The sequence below is a fragment of the Kogia breviceps genome, chromosome 5 (assembly GCF_026419965.1).
Source record: "Kogia breviceps isolate mKogBre1 chromosome 5, mKogBre1 haplotype 1, whole genome shotgun sequence".
In the NCBI taxonomy this organism is placed as follows: Eukaryota; Metazoa; Chordata; class Mammalia; order Artiodactyla; family Physeteridae; genus Kogia; species Kogia breviceps.
Window position 1 is genome coordinate 69,723,441 of NC_081314.1, and position 16,791 is coordinate 69,740,231.

At 46.7% G+C, this 16,791-nt stretch overlaps 1 protein-coding gene across 16 annotated transcripts in view; it reads left to right on the forward strand.

The window, feature by feature from the left end:
* The first annotated feature begins 792 nt into the window (after positions 1 to 792).
* The window catches only part of ST6GAL1 (ST6 beta-galactoside alpha-2,6-sialyltransferase 1), a 155,717-nt gene continuing 139,718 nt past the window's right edge, over positions 793 to 16,791 (forward strand). For 5 of the 16 annotated variants that reach the window (XM_067034197.1, XM_067034203.1, XM_067034196.1 and 2 more), the window contains exon 1: positions 1,233 to 1,678. The gene's annotated coding sequence lies outside the window, so the exon portion shown is untranslated. Of the gene's footprint in view, positions 857 to 1,230; positions 1,679 to 2,045; positions 2,244 to 16,791 lie in introns of those variants that run through there. The other 11 variants (XM_067034191.1, XM_067034192.1, XM_067034188.1 and 8 more) reach the window with 4 other exon arrangements.

Below are 16,791 nucleotides of genomic sequence, written 5' to 3' on the forward strand. Positions count from 1 at the left end.
TGTCATGCCGCTGTACAAAGTCTTGTTTCCATTTTTTTTCGGAATAAAGTCAATGTATCACCCTCCCAGAAATAGTCTTAAGAGTTTGTCTGTTTCCACTCATTAACTCATACATTTTACTGTGATGAGCACCTTCTCCACACCAAACATAAACAGACTGAGGAGCTTACATAAGAGTGCATAGCTAGTTGGTCATAGAGATTTGAATTCACTCTGCTTGTCACCCTCTCCAGCTGGAGCTCTTTGTACTGAGCAGTAGTGCATCCTCAGAAGCTGGGAAGGGCCAGCAGTGGCAGCAGGAGGGGTCCAGGATCTGGGGTGGGGGGAAGCAGTGTTTGGAAGAAGGATGTTGGGGATGAGATGAGGATGTCACCTCCCCTTTCCCAGGATGGTGGTGGGGAGAGGACAACTTGATTTGGAGACAAAGTTCTGGGCCTGGGCTTCACGCACTCTAGTGTGAACTGGACTCTTGTACCCAGAGGACCCGCACTACCTTCCACTCTCCTTGTCTCCTCTCCCCCACCACTCCTTCCCTCCAAGTACGGAGCCGGGTGCCAAGTGGGCCCTCGATGGACCTTCGGGAGATGATTATTGCCTCTGGTAGTCACGTCTTTTCTACGGGGGGGGCACTGCATTGGTGGCCAAAGGTCGCTTCCGGCCCTCCTACAGGGTGGTTTTTTGTCTTAGGGAAGTGGTCCCCGGGGTCACCAGGGATGGTCAGTATTTAGTGATGACGCCTCCTCCCGGCAGCCCCAGCTCAGCGCCAGGGAAGGAAGGAACCTCTCTCCCTTTTCCACCCTCCCTGAGGCCTCCTGCCCACCAGCTTGCAGACAGCTTGGCGTGGAAATCTCCACAGGTAGGGACTCGCCGACCCTCCCTCCCTTCTGTATCTGCAGTGTGTGGGAGGTTCCTGGGAGGTTTCACACCCTGTGAAAAAGATTTTGTTGTTTCATATTCGACATAAGAAGAATTCGAGGCTTCAGAGAGGTTAAGGGACTTGCTCAGGGTCATGCAGCCATTCGGTAGCAAAGGCAGGATTTATAGTTCCTGCTTGCTAGGAAAGTGCTGGATTCAACCCTCCGCCACCTGTGAGGCTGGGGTAGAGCCCATATTTGGGAAACTTGCCCTTCCGCGTTGCCCCTCCCCCTCGGCCGGCCCTCGGCCCGCCTTGTGGGGGCGGGGGGGGGCAGGCGGGGAATCCGGATCCTAGCATCCCTCGGGGGTTAAGTGCACCACCTAACCAGGCACCCCTAATCCCGAGGCCTGCACGATAGCGACCGCCGGAGCGCTGGGCCAGTTTGGGGCGCGGTGTGGCAAGGGGACCCACCCCGTCTTCCCGACTATTTGCATAACGGAGACGGCTCGTTTCCCCCGCCCCTTCGCCGCACTCTTCTTCCCTCCTTCCCGCGTCCGCGCCACCCCTCATCCCCTGTCCCCCCGCTCCTCCCCAAAGACCCTCCTCCAGGGACTCTTGCGTTGGGGCTCCCAGCTCCCGGGCTCTCCGGCCGCCGCCGGGCGAGGAGTCCGGAGGCATCCGGGGGAGGGAGTCCCGCGCAGGGCCGGGCTGGGGAAGACGCCTGGGGCACTGCCCCTCGCTAACAAAGGGAACCCGCTGCCTGCCGGCTGGGGCGTGGAGCTGGCGGAGCTGCCGCAGCTTCGGCGGCCGAGAGCGCAGCGAGTGAGTAGGGCTGCGGTGGGCCGCGGCGCGGCCCGAGCCCCCCGGGAGGAGTGGAGCGAAGGGGCACAGGATGGGAGCGAAGCGGCGGGGTCCGGGGCGCGCCTAGGGCGCAGGGAATCGGTGTCCAGCACCCCTCAGACGCCTTGGCCGCGCTGACCGGCCACCCTTTGGCTGGGGGTGTCTGTGAATTAATCCGGGCGGAGGGGCCGCCCTGGCTTCTCCCAGGCTCCACTAGCCTGCGGACCCACAACAAACCCACGTGCGCGCGGCCGCGGGGAACCCCGCTTTCTCCACTGCACCGTCAGCATGGGAGGGGGATGCCTTGCAGAGTCCAGATTCCTTCACCTCTCGCCTGCCGGATTTACAGACGGAGAAACTGAGGCCCGCGGCGGGGGTGGGGGCAGAGGTACCATAACAAATGCACGTGCGCCCAGTCCTGGCAGCGTGGCGCGCCGCAAGCCCTTAGGAGCCGCCCTGCGCCACCCGGCCATTGTCTCAGCTGCCGGGGAGGGAGCGGCGCTGGGGGCGTCACTTGCTGGAGGAAGACGACAGACCCGTTTAAAAGGTACCACTTGGGTATCAGACCAAATTGCCAGACTTAAAAAGGGAAACACGAAAAGAGAGGGAAGCTACAAAAGATAACCCCAGGCCGGGAGTGTGTCCCCGGCCGTGATGCATGAGTTGAGCTGACCCGGACCACCACTCACTTCCACCTCACGGTGGTTTCTTAGAGACAGGGGTTGAATTAAAGGTCTGTAGGTCCCCCTCCAAAAAAAAAAGGACCGTGCCCAGCGCACCACTGTCCCTGCACTGCCTCTGTTGGGGACGGCGAGTGCCTCCTTAGCCTTTAGAAAGAACAGTTCGATTTAAACGGCGCCCAGCGCAGTCTTGAGTTTCGCTTGCGCTTTGCCTTTGTAGGTCTCTGCGTCTAGCCAGTCCCGGTGTCGTTGGCCCCTTTTGGCTTGTTGTGTGTTTGTACAAACAAGGCCAGCCGAGCACTCTTGTTCTAGGTGGGAACGCTATTATTTTCAGTTCTATCCGAATTTATTTGAGGGAAATTCCGAGGTCCGGAAAGGGAGGCCTCTTGTTTGTTTAGATTTTTCTTTGCCTACGTATGCCCAGCTCACCTTTGCAGATTTTAGTTCATCAGACCTGTTCAGGCAGCAGTGAGGTGGTTGGGGGCGGGGGAGTGCATTGGCTCGGTAGGGGATGCTGTGGGTGCAGAAGGAAGCCCGTCAGGCTGTGGGAGTAGGTGGTCTGCGCGGGAACCTAGACACCGCCCCGCTTGTGCTTGCGGAGCGGTCGGGCTTCGGCTTCACCTTGGCCAGCTGCGCAGGAGATTAACCTGTCCCTGGGGCGGGGGTGGGTGGGGGAACTGGAGGGCCATCGGCGCTTCGCCCCTGTTTTTGGGAGTCTAGAGAGCATCCAGTGAACTCTCTTATTTTACAGGCCGGGAAACGGAGGCCGGGCGGGTTCAGCTCCTTGTCCAAGTTTAAACCGAGTGAAATCGGCCACCTAGAGAGGACTTGAGTTCGGGTCTCTAAACTCCCACACTGCACGCACTGCCATGCGGTCGACTAAAGGCAGAACGGGAATTCTGTGGTTGGCTGAAAAGGCAGTGGCCTTAGGCAGAATAGAGTTAAACAAAGAACATAATTCAGATTGAAAGCTGTACCCTTCCATTATCCCTTTCAAGAGTTCTTTACCCATTTGAGAAAAGATAGATTTAGTAATTCTTTACTCTCCTAGCCTTTCATAAGCGTAGTTAGTTTTCTCTTCTGGCTGCCCTTTCCCCTCAAAGTTGGAGCGGGGCCAGCTGTGGAGACTTGGATGTTTTGCTTGTCATCCCTGTTCCAGGAGGCCTTTGTTTGGGCATAAGCACTCCAGGAAGCAAGTGTCTCCTAGGGCGCTACTCCTGAGTCACTTGTGGGAGAACAAAGCATTGTTTTCATTGATTTTATTTAATTAAATTTTTAAAAATGAGAGTCTCACGAGGTAGCTACTTATGTTTGCATTTGGCAGAGGAAAAGTTGGAAAACCAAAGAAAACACGTTGAGTCTGGGTTTCTCCAAAGCTAAAGTGCTGTTTCACCCTGTCCCTCTTATCTCCTGACTGCACCTGTTTCTTTCCTTAGGGTTTCCAGGCTTTTTCATTTTGGTGGTAATTTCACTTGGCACTTGATTAGAGATCTCATTAGGACTCTCACCCTGTAAGGGACTTATGAAATCACCTGGCCAGTTTTTCTAGACGGAAAAACGGAAGCTCAGAGAGGAGAGATTACATGCCTAAGGACACACAGCAAGATGTCTGCTTTTAGTGCATCTTTTTGCGTGAAAGGGAAACTGTTGCATCAAATGAGTTTTTGTTGGTACCCCAGAGTACAGTCAAAATTATGATGGTTGTTATAACAATACCTTTTAAGTCACAGAATGAGTTCCTTAAGGACTTAAGTAGGTTTTGGTGATTAAACAAAGCCCTGGATCCCAATGGTAGATATGGTGAGGAGTATTATATTGATAGTTATCGTTGGGGATCGGTTTTCTTTAGTGTTTACTAACTGGTTCACTTTACTCTTGCCCTGGACTCCTCTGCCTCGTGCTTCCCCAGTAGGGAGCTGTTTTAAACTATGATCGTAAGACGAAAGGCAGCAAGAAGTCAGAAGAGAGACCCCACTTAGTTCTTCATGCTACTTAATTTCTTGGGCTCTGGTGTCCTTTGTACAATGAAAGTCCCTCCTGCCCAGTCTCTGCACAGGCTGTTCGGGTGCAGTGGAAGCTGTTTGGCCCTTAGAGGCAGAGGATCGGGTTTGGGTCAACCCTCCTCTCCTGTGTTCCTTGAGGACCAGGCAGTTGCATCTACACGGTATATAATGTAAGGGGAGGTATATAATGTATATAATGCATTATACGGTATATATTATATACCTTATATTATATAATGTATATAATGCATACATATATAATGTACGCATCTCCTGGGGCTGTGGTGGGTATTAAGTCACGTGACTCATGCTTACACCTTTTCAGACCTCTTGTCAGGGTTGGGTGCTCACCGGCTTTTTAGTGGTAGAGAATGATGGTTGGAGAATAACCCCATTGGGTAAGCCCTGTGCTTAAATGAGAGACCCAACCTAGTCAGTAACTGGGGTGAATGTCTGCCAGACCGCAAAAAGGGCCTTTAGGGGGTTGTGAAGTGTGTGTGACTCTAAGGTAAATAAACCTAGTAAAAAACAAATAAAAAAACCCGAACCCAGAACTTTCACACCCAAGTGAGTGCAGTCTAAAGTCTTTCTATTCATTCACTCCATATTTACTGACAAGCAGGCAGGTCAGTGTGGGGATGGTTCCGGTACTGGACCTGGAGTTACAAAGAGCCAGATCCACTCATTGTCCACCCACCTCTGCTTGGAACACATTTGGATCTCCCCTCAGAAATTGCCCTCAGACACAGATGTGGAGAACAAACGTATGGACACCAAGGGGGGAAAGCCGCAGAGGGTGTGTGTGTGATGAATTGGGCGATTGGGATTGACACGTATACACTGATGTGTATAAAATAGGTAACTAATAAGAAGCTGCTGTATAAAAAAATAAATAAAATAAAATTCAAAAATTCAAAAAAAAATCAAAAGAAATTGCCCTAAAGAGCCCACAGAAAACAGACCTAATTTATCTCAAAATTGACCTCTGTGGTGGCGGGGTTGTCCCTTTTCTTCATAAGTTAAACCAAGAGCAGGCGGTCAATGAGAGAGTGGAAGAGAGAAGGCTTCAAAGAGAATGTGGATCTCTACAAGTGTGAAGATGTGGTTGCATTAAAAAGTGACAGGAATAATTCATAAATGAGATTGTCAGTAATATTCTGGATCATTAGAGTCCTGAGAATTTGCTTAGACTTGGTATCAGTGACTTATTCAGTAAGAACTGAATTGGGGAAAAAAATACCTTTTTTCTTGCTTGTCTGCAGGTATACTGCATATATTCTGACTTGGATAGATGTACTTTTTATAGTTGTATATGTAACAGTAAGCAATGTGGTATCATCACATTAAAATACTGGAGTGACTTTCTAAGTCATTACTAGAAGGGTCAGGTTAGCCTTTAGTATCAACTTGGTGATTTAAATTTTAGTTTTCATTATGAGTATAAAAATACAGCATGCCCTTTGATGACAATTTGGAAAGTACAAAAAAGTATAGAGAAACAGCAAAAAAATTCCATTATTCAAAGGCAACCACTGTTAACAATTCACAATTTTCCTTCTTGGCTTTTTTTTTTTTAGTGGATTTGTTTTTTCTAAATGGTAGGGAACATACTGCAAGTACAGTTACTCTTGGCTTTCTTACTTAACCTTTTCATTTACCCATGTCACAGTTTATATCCTCATTAAAGCTGCACCTTTTCACTCATCACCATATCAGCATTTCCAAGGTCACATGGTCCCATGGGATCTGATCGCTCCAGTGAGCATTTCAGTGAAGGCCTATAGAGGAAAGAGTCTCCAACTTCTTTCCCCTTTCCCAACCATGCCTCAAGCATCCAGATACCATTTAAAAAATATATATATATTTCATGTTAGAAGAGCCTAAAGTCTAATGGAAAGAGAAGGGCCCTGCCTGTGGCCTTGGGTTCTAGTCCTGCCCTTGTGACAATTTATTTTAACAACCTGGTTTTCAGTTTCCGTATGTGTTAAAATAAGCAACTCTAAGGTCGTTTATTAATTCATTCCTCCCATCTTCGAGGGCCCACTCTAAACCAAAACTGTATAAGAAGAGCTCATGGTCCAATGGAGGAGATGGGGTAACAAGAGACTAGATCAGGGTACCCTGGGAATGCAGAGGAGGGGCAACCACCCCAGACTGGAGCAGTGGGGAAGGCTTCCTGGATGAGGGCCACTGTGGGCCTGTCAAACTACTTCTAATTCTTCTCTATTGTAATTGACACCATGATTAATGTTTGTGAATAAATCTCTGTCCATATTCCAGATAATTCCCATAGGATTGTGGGAACAGTAGGAATTAAGAGCATAAGTAATTCAGGATTGGAATTCTTGTTCACCAATTACCACCAATATAGACAAGCTCCAATTTCCTTCTCTGTAAAATGGGCATAACAGCTCTTACCTCACTGGACCATTGTAAGGATTAAACAAAATCATAGTTAAAGGGTCCAGTACAGTGCCAGGTTTACAGGAAGTCCTCTGTAAGTGATAGCTGTTAGTGTTATAATTGGGATTTTCACAAGCTGCAGAAACTTTTGGTCCTAATATTTTTTCTTACCATGATAGCAGGCAGAAAGTTAATTAAAGTGGTACCTCCTACCAGGTGACAAATTGAGAGAGAAATGATCACTTGCATGCTGCATTACAAAAGTCTTACGGAAAATTTCAAACACACGAAAGTAAAAAGAATGGTGTAATTACCTCCTTCCCCCCATTTTATAATCATTTACCTTCAACAATTATCAAAACTTATGGCTGGTCTATAACCCCACACTCTACCCCACATGACTTTGAAGTACATCCTAGACATCTTTTTCAGCTTAGCCATAAATATTTTACTGAGTTGCATTATGCATATTTGAGGCAACGGGTCATGCTGCTCTTGGAGCCCGTGTCTGCTGTCACTGTTACCTATGGAACCGTGTGTGTGTGTGTGTGTGTGTGTGTGTGTGTGTGTGTGTGTGTGTGTGAAAGAGAGAGAGAGAGATAGAAAGTGCCAGTAAAACTTAAGTAGTTTTACTGCTCAAGTGAATTTTCCTGCTGTGTCCCGTGTCACAAAGAGATGCAATAAAAGGAGCACTGAATTTAGAGTCAGGAGACCTGATTTTGCATAAAGGCCCCACCCTTTACCAGTTGTATGCTTTTGGCAAGTGACTTCTGAATTTCTTTAAACACATTTATAAAAAATTTGGTGAGTAGTGAATGAAGTAATCCATGTGACAGCCCAAGCAACTCAGCATTAGTTGGCCCTGAATCAGACTTGAACCCAGCCTTCCCTCCCCAGAAGCAGAGTTTCTGTATGGGATGAAGGTCAGAGACTGACAGCCTGGTGCTACTAGGGTGCCTTCAAGTAGAGTTGCTGCCTGTCTCGTTCTGAAGATGAGGTCTTCGCTCAGATGAGTAGCTGGCACCCCATGCTTGTGAATCTCCTTTCACTCAACCCCTTCCCTCTGATTTATGGATGAGGACAAGGAAGCCCAGAAAAGGTAGGGCCCTGCCAGCTGTGCCTGAGAAACAGATCTTCTCTGATGCCTCTTTTCCTCCATGGGAAGATACCAGGCTCCCCTTTCTCCTCCAAGTTTGTTGTCTTGGTCTCTCCTAACTCACTGTTGCTCCCAAGTAGGAATTTTTGACTCAACTAAAAGGAGAAAATTGATTTGATTTAGTAATTAAATTAAAATCCTCTCTTTAATCCACTGGGGCTCCCATTATCTCCAGGCCTGCACTGTGACTTGTGGTCTTCTCCGGCTGTCTTGAGCTAGCTGTGTGGCCTTGGGTAGGACGCATGCCACCACAGGGATTCGACTTGCAGCTCTCTAGGCCCCTTCCAGCTTTGAGATCATCAAATGGGGAGCAAGTATAAAAAGGGGCAACTATACATAAAGTTAGGGGCTTCTTCACACAAATAATAAATGTAATGTTTTCTTTTAGAATGTTCAAATAGGGTAAATTAACCACCTTACCTTTTGTCATTTCCCCCGATCCCACATCTCTGCAAAGTGACTACTGTTTGCAGTCTGTTGTGGGTTCTTCAGCCCCCTTTGGATGTACATATGTATGTATTCATGGTTATATGCAGATACATTTAAAAAACCCAGTAAATGGATTACATTGTAACTGCAACTTTACAAACTTGCCCTTTTCACTTTACTATAGGTATTGGAGGTCTTTCCATATCAGTATATACAGATTATTTTCTCATAGCTGCGTCACAGCCTATATCATGGATGTGTTTATTTAACCAGTCTTTTGTTGATGGATATTTATCTGTTTCCATAAAACTATATTTCTAAGTGTATTTAGTTGGACATATGGAACGCTGGTTGTAAATGTCATGGTTAAATGAAGTCAGTCCATCAAGCTCTGGAAAGGGTGGCGAGAGAATGGGTGCAGGAACACTGAGAACCATGCCCTGGAAAGCTGAAATGAAGGGCTCCCGGGAAGCTACTAAGAGCCGGCTGTTTGTATGGAAGGTTATTTTTGGAGTTGGCCTGCCTGATTGGGTGCCCTACGCTGCTAGCGCAAGAAACTGAACTGCGTCATCACCTTCTCCTCCTCATTCCACCATCCCTGATTCTTCCACATTTGTTTCTCTTCCCAGGGTTGGTGGCATCTGGTGGGAGGACTGGAACTTGAGTGATGGGAGGGAGGAGAGAGAAGCGAAGAAGAGGAGGAATTGATCTCAGGCTCTGGAGGAAGGAATGTGCCAGTTCTACTCTACCTTATTGTTCAGACCCATCTGGAAAGTCGTGTTTCGCTGGGTCCTATACAGATCATGATAAAATGAAGCACACCCAGAATTGGGCTTCCTTGGAAGACAGAGGTTTAGGACACCATATTGGAGGTAGAATAAATGTGGAAACTGGAGTGTTCTAGCCTGCAGGAGATAAAATAAGAGGCAGTTTCTTCATGTGGAAGAACGATTAGAGTTACACTGTGTTGCTGCTGGGGGGAGGAAAACCAGTACAGAGTTGCAGAATGGCAGATAAGGAAGAACTTACTCAGCAGAACTGCCCAACCAGGGAACAGGCTAGGTCCCAAGACAGTGAACTCCCTGCCATGGGAGTATCTAAGCAGAAGTCGCAGGTGAACTTGTTTGCCATCAGAGGATTCTTGCTTTTCAGAGAGGTTGACCTAAATGCCTGGTAAGGCCCCTTCCAACTCTGAGAGTCTATGACTGTGGGAGAGAGGGAAAATCGGACTGAGGGGGTGGGACAAGATATGGACAACGTGACTGGAGCTTTTTTCAACTGCTCTAAAAAGGTGGAATAAAATGGAAATCTTCAAAGGAGACTTAGACCATTGTTTCCCCTGGATCTTGGCAACCCTCCTCCTGTTTTGTCCTTGGCTTCAGCTCAACTTGACTTTATATTCATAAATTATTTCCACAGAAATAAATATATCACATACACTTTAGATGACCAGGAAATCTGGCAACCAGAAAAGAACTACATGTCCCAGGAGGATGATTGTAATTTAAAAAAAATTTTTTTTATTACAGTCTTTCTAAATTTGCATCCATCTCCTTGTTTCCCTAGCACAGGACTGAGACGTCATTCAGCTTTAATTTTAGGAACATTCTACCCTTTGCAACCTCTCAAAGGTCCTCTGAGTTGGAGTTGAAATGCTTGTCTCTTTCTTTCCTGTGGATGAGGAAGAACCTCTTGGACTTAAGTCTTAGCCAAGTCTTAGCGAGGGAAATGTGGCAAGTTTACCATCTTCTAGGCTTTTGCTGTGCTCCTGACCCTGATAAGGCCCTGTTTGTTCCCTTATCCAGTCCTCATAGCCTTGGTGTCTTGGTATCATCATCTCCATTTTGCAGATGAGAAAGCTGAGCTTCAGAGAGCACTAGGAAACTACCCCAAGATTCACTGCTGCTCAGTAGTGATGCTGGCACTGGGTGTAGCTCATTCCCTACATCATGTTACAGGTTTTTCCACTGCTAATCATTCCCAGTCCTTTGGGGCTGAGATGACCTTCGTCCTTGTGTTTCACTGGGAGCTTGGTTGAATTTCTCCTTATGGGGCTGATGAAAGCTCTCTACCATTCCTCTAAGGACAGATGAATGAAAGAACTCATGGGACAGCCATGTGTGAATAGCTTGACATTAGGAATCAACATACATTTGCTTCTTCCCCATTTTCCTAAGAGTTATTTTCATCAAGCCTGGTTTGCCTTTTTTTTTTTTTTTTTCCACCTGCCTTTTAAAGCACCTGTACTCATTATCTGGATATAACCGGAATAAACACACCCACCAGTAGTGAGCATGGCTGCAGATGAATGGGTACCATTGCTTGGCTACCTTCGATGCCTTTAGGTGGTAAATGGAACTCAATATTGGCATTGTTAAGGGCTTATCTGCAGCTGTGCTTGTAGGCTCTTGAACAATTTCTTCTCTTGTAAAGTTTATTCAACATTATTTTGTTCACTAAATGTTTATTGTGTGCTAGGCATTATGCTAGGAATTGGGAGTATCTACCCTAAGAACACACATTGTAGATACGCACACACGCGTTCAGTGTAACTGGCGGGGCCTTAGAAGTTAGTGGCAGACAAACTTTCTGTGTCCCCCTCTTCCTCTTTTCTCAGAGTCCTTGCTTTGTCCATTCGTTCAAGTAACACTAGGTGCCTGCTGTAGCCCATGCACGATGCTCAGTTTTAGAACATAGACCCAAATTGCCCCACAGTTCTCTTCCTTTAAGAGCTTAGTTGGAGGTGGGCATGCAGATGTTAATAACAATATAATGTGATAAATATTATGATTTGGATGTATACAGAGGTTGAGAAGAGGATACAGTGAGTTTGGGTAAGCTTTCTGGAGGACCTATGATCTACCTAAGCTGGGCTGTAGAGGGTAGTAGCTGCTAGCCTCTGGGAAAAGAGCATTTGAAGGAGAAAAGGGAGTGCAGGAGTGAAGGTGTGGGGTAGAGAATGGCATGTGTCGGGGAGCCACTAGCAGGTGAATGTTCCCAGAGGGGAACACATAAGGCAGGAAGTGCTGGGAGATGAAGCTGGAACTGTTACACCATCATCAAATATAATTTTCTTAACCTCGCTATGGTGGCATATACTATTATCATTTCTGTTTAATAGGTGAGGAAACAAAGGCTGAAGGAGGTTTGGTGACTTGTTCAAACTCAGACAGCAAGTGAGTTGAGGTGCTTGAACTTGAATGTAGGCCTGCTCAACCCTCACAGCGGTGCCTGCAGGGGCCGAGAAGGTCTGCCTTGAAGACTGAGGTGATCCTTCCATCTCTATTAATCTTTCAAAAATCACACCCTTGCTGAATTCTCTTCCTCCACCTGCCTTATGGTGTTCTCACTAGTGAGTCTGATGTTGAAGGCCTCTTCTGAGTCTCGGTTCTAGTTTTCATCCTCCTTTTCATTCAGAGAATCAGTAGCCCAGAACTCTTCAAAGAAAACCTTTATTGCCGAGCCAGGTGTAACAAGGGAGAAGGAGAAGGTTCATCCCCTTTCTCAAAAGGTCCAAGTTCATTAAGTAGCCCAGGCATTACCTGTGTATCCTTTAGTTCGGAGAAGCCCTTTGGGGGCTGGAGAAGGAGCAATCTGGGTGGGCTGGAAGAGTCTGGAGCAGGTGGGCTTTGAGCTGTCCCTTGAAGGATGGGTAGGATCAGGAAGGTGGAAGGCATGGCATGTAAGTAATATTATTCTGTCTCACTCAGTGATAAATGGCTTATTTTACCCATCCCCCAAGATAATTTCTGGGTTGGAGTTGGCTCTTGGGCTGAAGAAGCAGTAGGAGGATTCATTCAGTTATTCATTCAAAATAAAGTTTATTGGAAACTAATCAACTGAGAGCTCAAAGACAAGATGATGAAACTACAGAATGAAATAAAAAGGGCAATTACAGAGCTAAGGAAAAAACTGAGGATACAAACTACATCATTAGAGGAAAAGTTAATAAAGGAACAAAATAGAATCCACTGAAAACTAAATTACTAGCAGAGAGAGAAGGCACGAGGAAAATCACAGTATATGCTGAGAAAGAGGATGAAGAAACTAATCAGAGAAAATCAGAGATCTAGAGGTAGTAAAAAGATTGTAAAAAGATCACTCAGAAGGGTAATTGGCCTATCTGTGGAGGCACAGGTCACTTCTCATGCTCCATTGACCAAAACATAATCACGCAGACAAGCCTGGCTGCAAAGGAGCCTGGGAAAACATCTCCAGCTGGGTGGCCGTGTACCCTCTTAGAACTCAGATTTGGGGAAGGCCTTTTATTACTGAAAGGAAGATGAGGAAAATGGATATTGGGAGCAGTTCATTTCTGCCCCAGGGAAAAAGTCATGTTGGTCTCAGACTTGATTTGCAGAAGAAGCAGAACTTGAGAACATGGAGAGGAAATATTTACAGAGTTCCAAGGGAATGGTCATGTGACTGAAGACTTTTACACTCAATTACATCACTCTGTAAGGATAAGGCAGGTAGCCATTCTCACCTCTTCAAATAACATGTATGAGCCCTTCATGGGAAAACCTACTTGATTATGAAAAAGATTAGTCAAAAGCACCCTTTGGAAGACATGGTGATAGGTCATTTGGAGAGCCCTTCCACTCAAATAGAGAAAACCTTAGCATGGGTGGGCTGTAAGTCTAAGGAACAGAATGGGAGGAAGTGAAGAGTGTAATGGAAATGGAGAGCTGAGGGAGGGAGTGGGAGGACGTTAGGTGCTAACTTTCCCTCTCACACTGTCTAAGTAAGTTGTTAGTATCATGGCTCCAACCTCTCAATTAATTTTTTTAACCCTTTATTTTATTTTAAAAAATTTTATTGGAGAAAAGAAGCTAAAAAAGAATGAATATATGCACATGTCTAACTGAATCACTTTGTTGTACACCTGAAACTAACACAACATCGTAAATCAATTATTTTTGTTTTCTCTTAAACTTGGAGGAGTCTTTAAGGAAATAACACCATTTTGATGTAGAAACATTTATTAAAAGTTCAGCTTTTCCTCTATTTTACTTTTCTGTGTAATTAAAATTAAATTTAAAAATAAAAAACCCCAGCTGTTTTATTAAGCAGTCCCATCCATTCTTCTTTCATGCATTCTTCCATCCTCCACACTTCTGTTCAAATGTAAATGTAGAGACATGCAACGAAGGATGTTAATCTATTTTTTTTTTCCTGGATGCAGGGATCCTGGGTGATTTTTAGCTTTGTATAATTTTGTGCATTGATTGATTTTAAAAAGTAATGAGCTGGTCTTATTTGTTTTTGTCTTTTTTTTCAGTTTTTTACTTCTTTAATCTTTTTGTTTCTTTTTTAAATTGAAGTGTAGTTGATTTACAATGTTTCAGGTATACAGCAAAGTGATTCAGTTATATATATATGTGTATACATATATGTGTATATATATATGTTCTTTTTCAGATTCTTTTCATTATAGGTTATCAAAAGATATTGAATATAGTTCCCTGTGCTGTACAGTAGGACCTTGTTGTTTACCTATTTTATGTGTAGCAGTGTGTATCCGTTAATCCCAAGTTCCTAATTTATCCTTCCCCTCAGCTGGTCTTATTTGAATGAAACCACTAAGGCTAATTTAAAAGGCATCATTAAATACTAACGCTCAGGGTGTGGGGAGTGAGGTGGGAGATACAAATAGATGAACAAGGCCTTGTCTTTTCACGGAGAAGTTGGTGAGTCAGTTACGTGAACACGGGACTCTAGGCAGAACAAAACACTGTGTAAATTAGATGGACAATTGGGGTGTTGGGGTCCCGAGGACAGACCAAGGGAGACACAAGGGAGACCTTGTGAAAGGTCTCCTTTCACAAAGGAGATAGTGTTTGAACTGGATGTTGAAAGATGAGAAGAGTCCCTATAGGTGGAGGATGGGAGGCAGGACATTCCTGGCCTGGAGGCAGCAGGAGCACCAGCAGGGAGGAGTGAAAGTATGTGGTGTGTCTGGGTAACCCTGGGGAATCTATTGTGGTCAGAGAACAAATGGTGAATGAAGGAATAGCTACTGTTCATTAAGTGCCCACAGAGTTCCAGGTGTGACACATAGATCTCTCTAGGCTGCCCAACAGCCCTACAGAATGGTGATAATTATCACTCCTGTGATAATTACTGAGAGAGACTTATCTGCCCAAAGTCGCTCAGGGGTAAGACTGTGACTGAATCCCCTGAACTGTCTGTACTCCAAAGCCCATAAGTCTCTCTCCTGTGCTGTGATTTGCAGGGCAGAGAAGATCTGAATTAGCCACCTTTGTGAAACATAACATATACAAATACAAATAAATATCAAAACATTTTAATAGGTAAATATGTTTTATATATTTCCACACACGCAGACCTATGACATAGCCATATATCGGTTGCCCAAAAAGTTCGTTCGGGTTTTTCCGTACCATCTTACCGAAGAACCTAAAAGAACTTTTTGGCCAACCCAATATTTTGCGTGTAAATTTTCTAGGTAAATTTTTAGGTAAATATAAATCCTAAATTGTGGTTTGGGCTCTACTGTCCAGAAGCTGTGTGGTCGCACGCTCCTCAATTCGAACTCCAGTTTCCTGATTCATAAAAAGGAATAATGATTCTGGTGCTGCCTCCCCTCAGATTTGTTTTTGTGTTCCAGTTAGAGCACAGATGTGAAAAGACGAGAAAGTATAAAAGTATAAAAGAGCCACGCAGAAAGGTTTGTTATTGCTGACACACCCCTCGCTCTTCTGAGAGCTTACAGACAGCTGTTCGAGCACCCACAGGTGTCTGTAAAAACTCTCACAGTCATGCACTCGGTCCCTCAGGCCTGCAACAATGTAGTCAGCCAGCCAGAAGCTGTGCTTTCTTGGTTCAGATAACCATCTGGGGGCTGTGGAGGGAGCTGGGGCGGGCTGTTGGGGGGTGGGGTAGAGGGAGGGGAGCGAGGCAAGCAGTCTGGCTGGCTCCCCCCCACTGCAGGGTGTGGGAAGGCTCCTGCCTCCCTTCCTGGTTGCTGGGTAAGTCTGGGCCAGAGTGGAGTCGGGATGGCTGTCAACAGCTTGCTGATTTATACCGGGCAGAGGAGGGTGTTTCAGACATGCCAGGCTGCTGGAAGGAACGTTGGAGCTGCCAGGCGAGCAGGCCCCTGCCACGTCTGTCTGGTAGAGGCTCCTGGTCTGGAAAAGGGACAGGAGGGACAGAGTCATCAGGGGACTCTGGAGCAGACTTTAGGAGTACTAGGAGTGCTGATGAGGACAAGGCAGGGCCCTGGCCGCAGAGAAATTGAGCTCTGTTGCAACACATCGGGGTGGACGGGCAGCCAGCCCTTGGCACTGGGCTAGAGTGGCCCAAGGCAACTTACTTGTGCTCCAGGAAGGATTGGGATTGTTCCAAGGTCTAGGTTGGGGCCTGGTGTGCTCCTGGGGGCCCAAAAGCCCTGTTGTGTGTGTCGTGTGTGGGGCGGCAGTGAGAGAGCCAAGCTATGCCTTACTGACGAAGAGATCACTTCCTTCCTCACCCCCCTGGTCTCTGCTCTGCCCAGACAGGCCTTTTAGCTCAGCCTCAGCTCAGGATGAGTCCCTCAAATCCATGGCACCCAAAGCAAAGAGAAGACCTTTCATCTCCTACACTGTACTTACTAGGTTATATGAAGTTAGCTATGTTAGACAGTGTCTCCCCGACGGCAGGGACACTGACGGGGACTCTCTGCACAGCGCCCCACCCTTAGGAGGCCTGGTGGACTGAGCTCAGCCATCCCAATGCTCCCCGCCCCCACCCACCTGCTGAGACCAGGATGCGGGTCGCACATGCACGTGTTCTCTGGGTAAAGCCAAGGTGTGAGAGCACATGGCAGGAACACCCTGGGGCTCCACTGGGCCCTTCTGCCCCACTGAATAGCCCTTCTTCTACCTGTCACTTCTGGCCCTGGGAGTGAGAGACAAGCAACAAGGTGAAGTAGGGAATGCTGTCTGGGCTGATCCGTGGAGCTGAGCCCTGGCCGGGGCAGTCAAGTTTGGGACCTTGCTCTTTTCTTATCCTGCGGGGAACCAGGGTCACAGGAGTGTGTCCTAGGGGTGAGAGGGAAGAAGGCGGTGAGGGAGCTCTGAAAAAAGCAGTTAGGCTGAATCATCTTGTATCGGAGCAGACTGCAGGATCGCCTTTGTCAATTGAATGCTGTTGGGAGGATGCTGGCCTAGGGCGAGAGCGGGGGGGTGGGGTGGGGTGGTTAATGAGGACTGTGTTAGGAATAAATCCCCAGAAGATGTTTCCTGCTGGAGGGCTTGTGGCGGTTCCTTTTCTGCTCTACACAATGAACAGCTTATTCTGGCCTGTAGATTTGGAGGAGAGGAAATAACAGGTAGGGAGGAGACAGATGAAAGCTGCCTCTTAGGGAAATGCTTCTGGGCTGGGAGGGTCCCACCCTTGTCTCTCAGCCAGTCCAGGGCACTC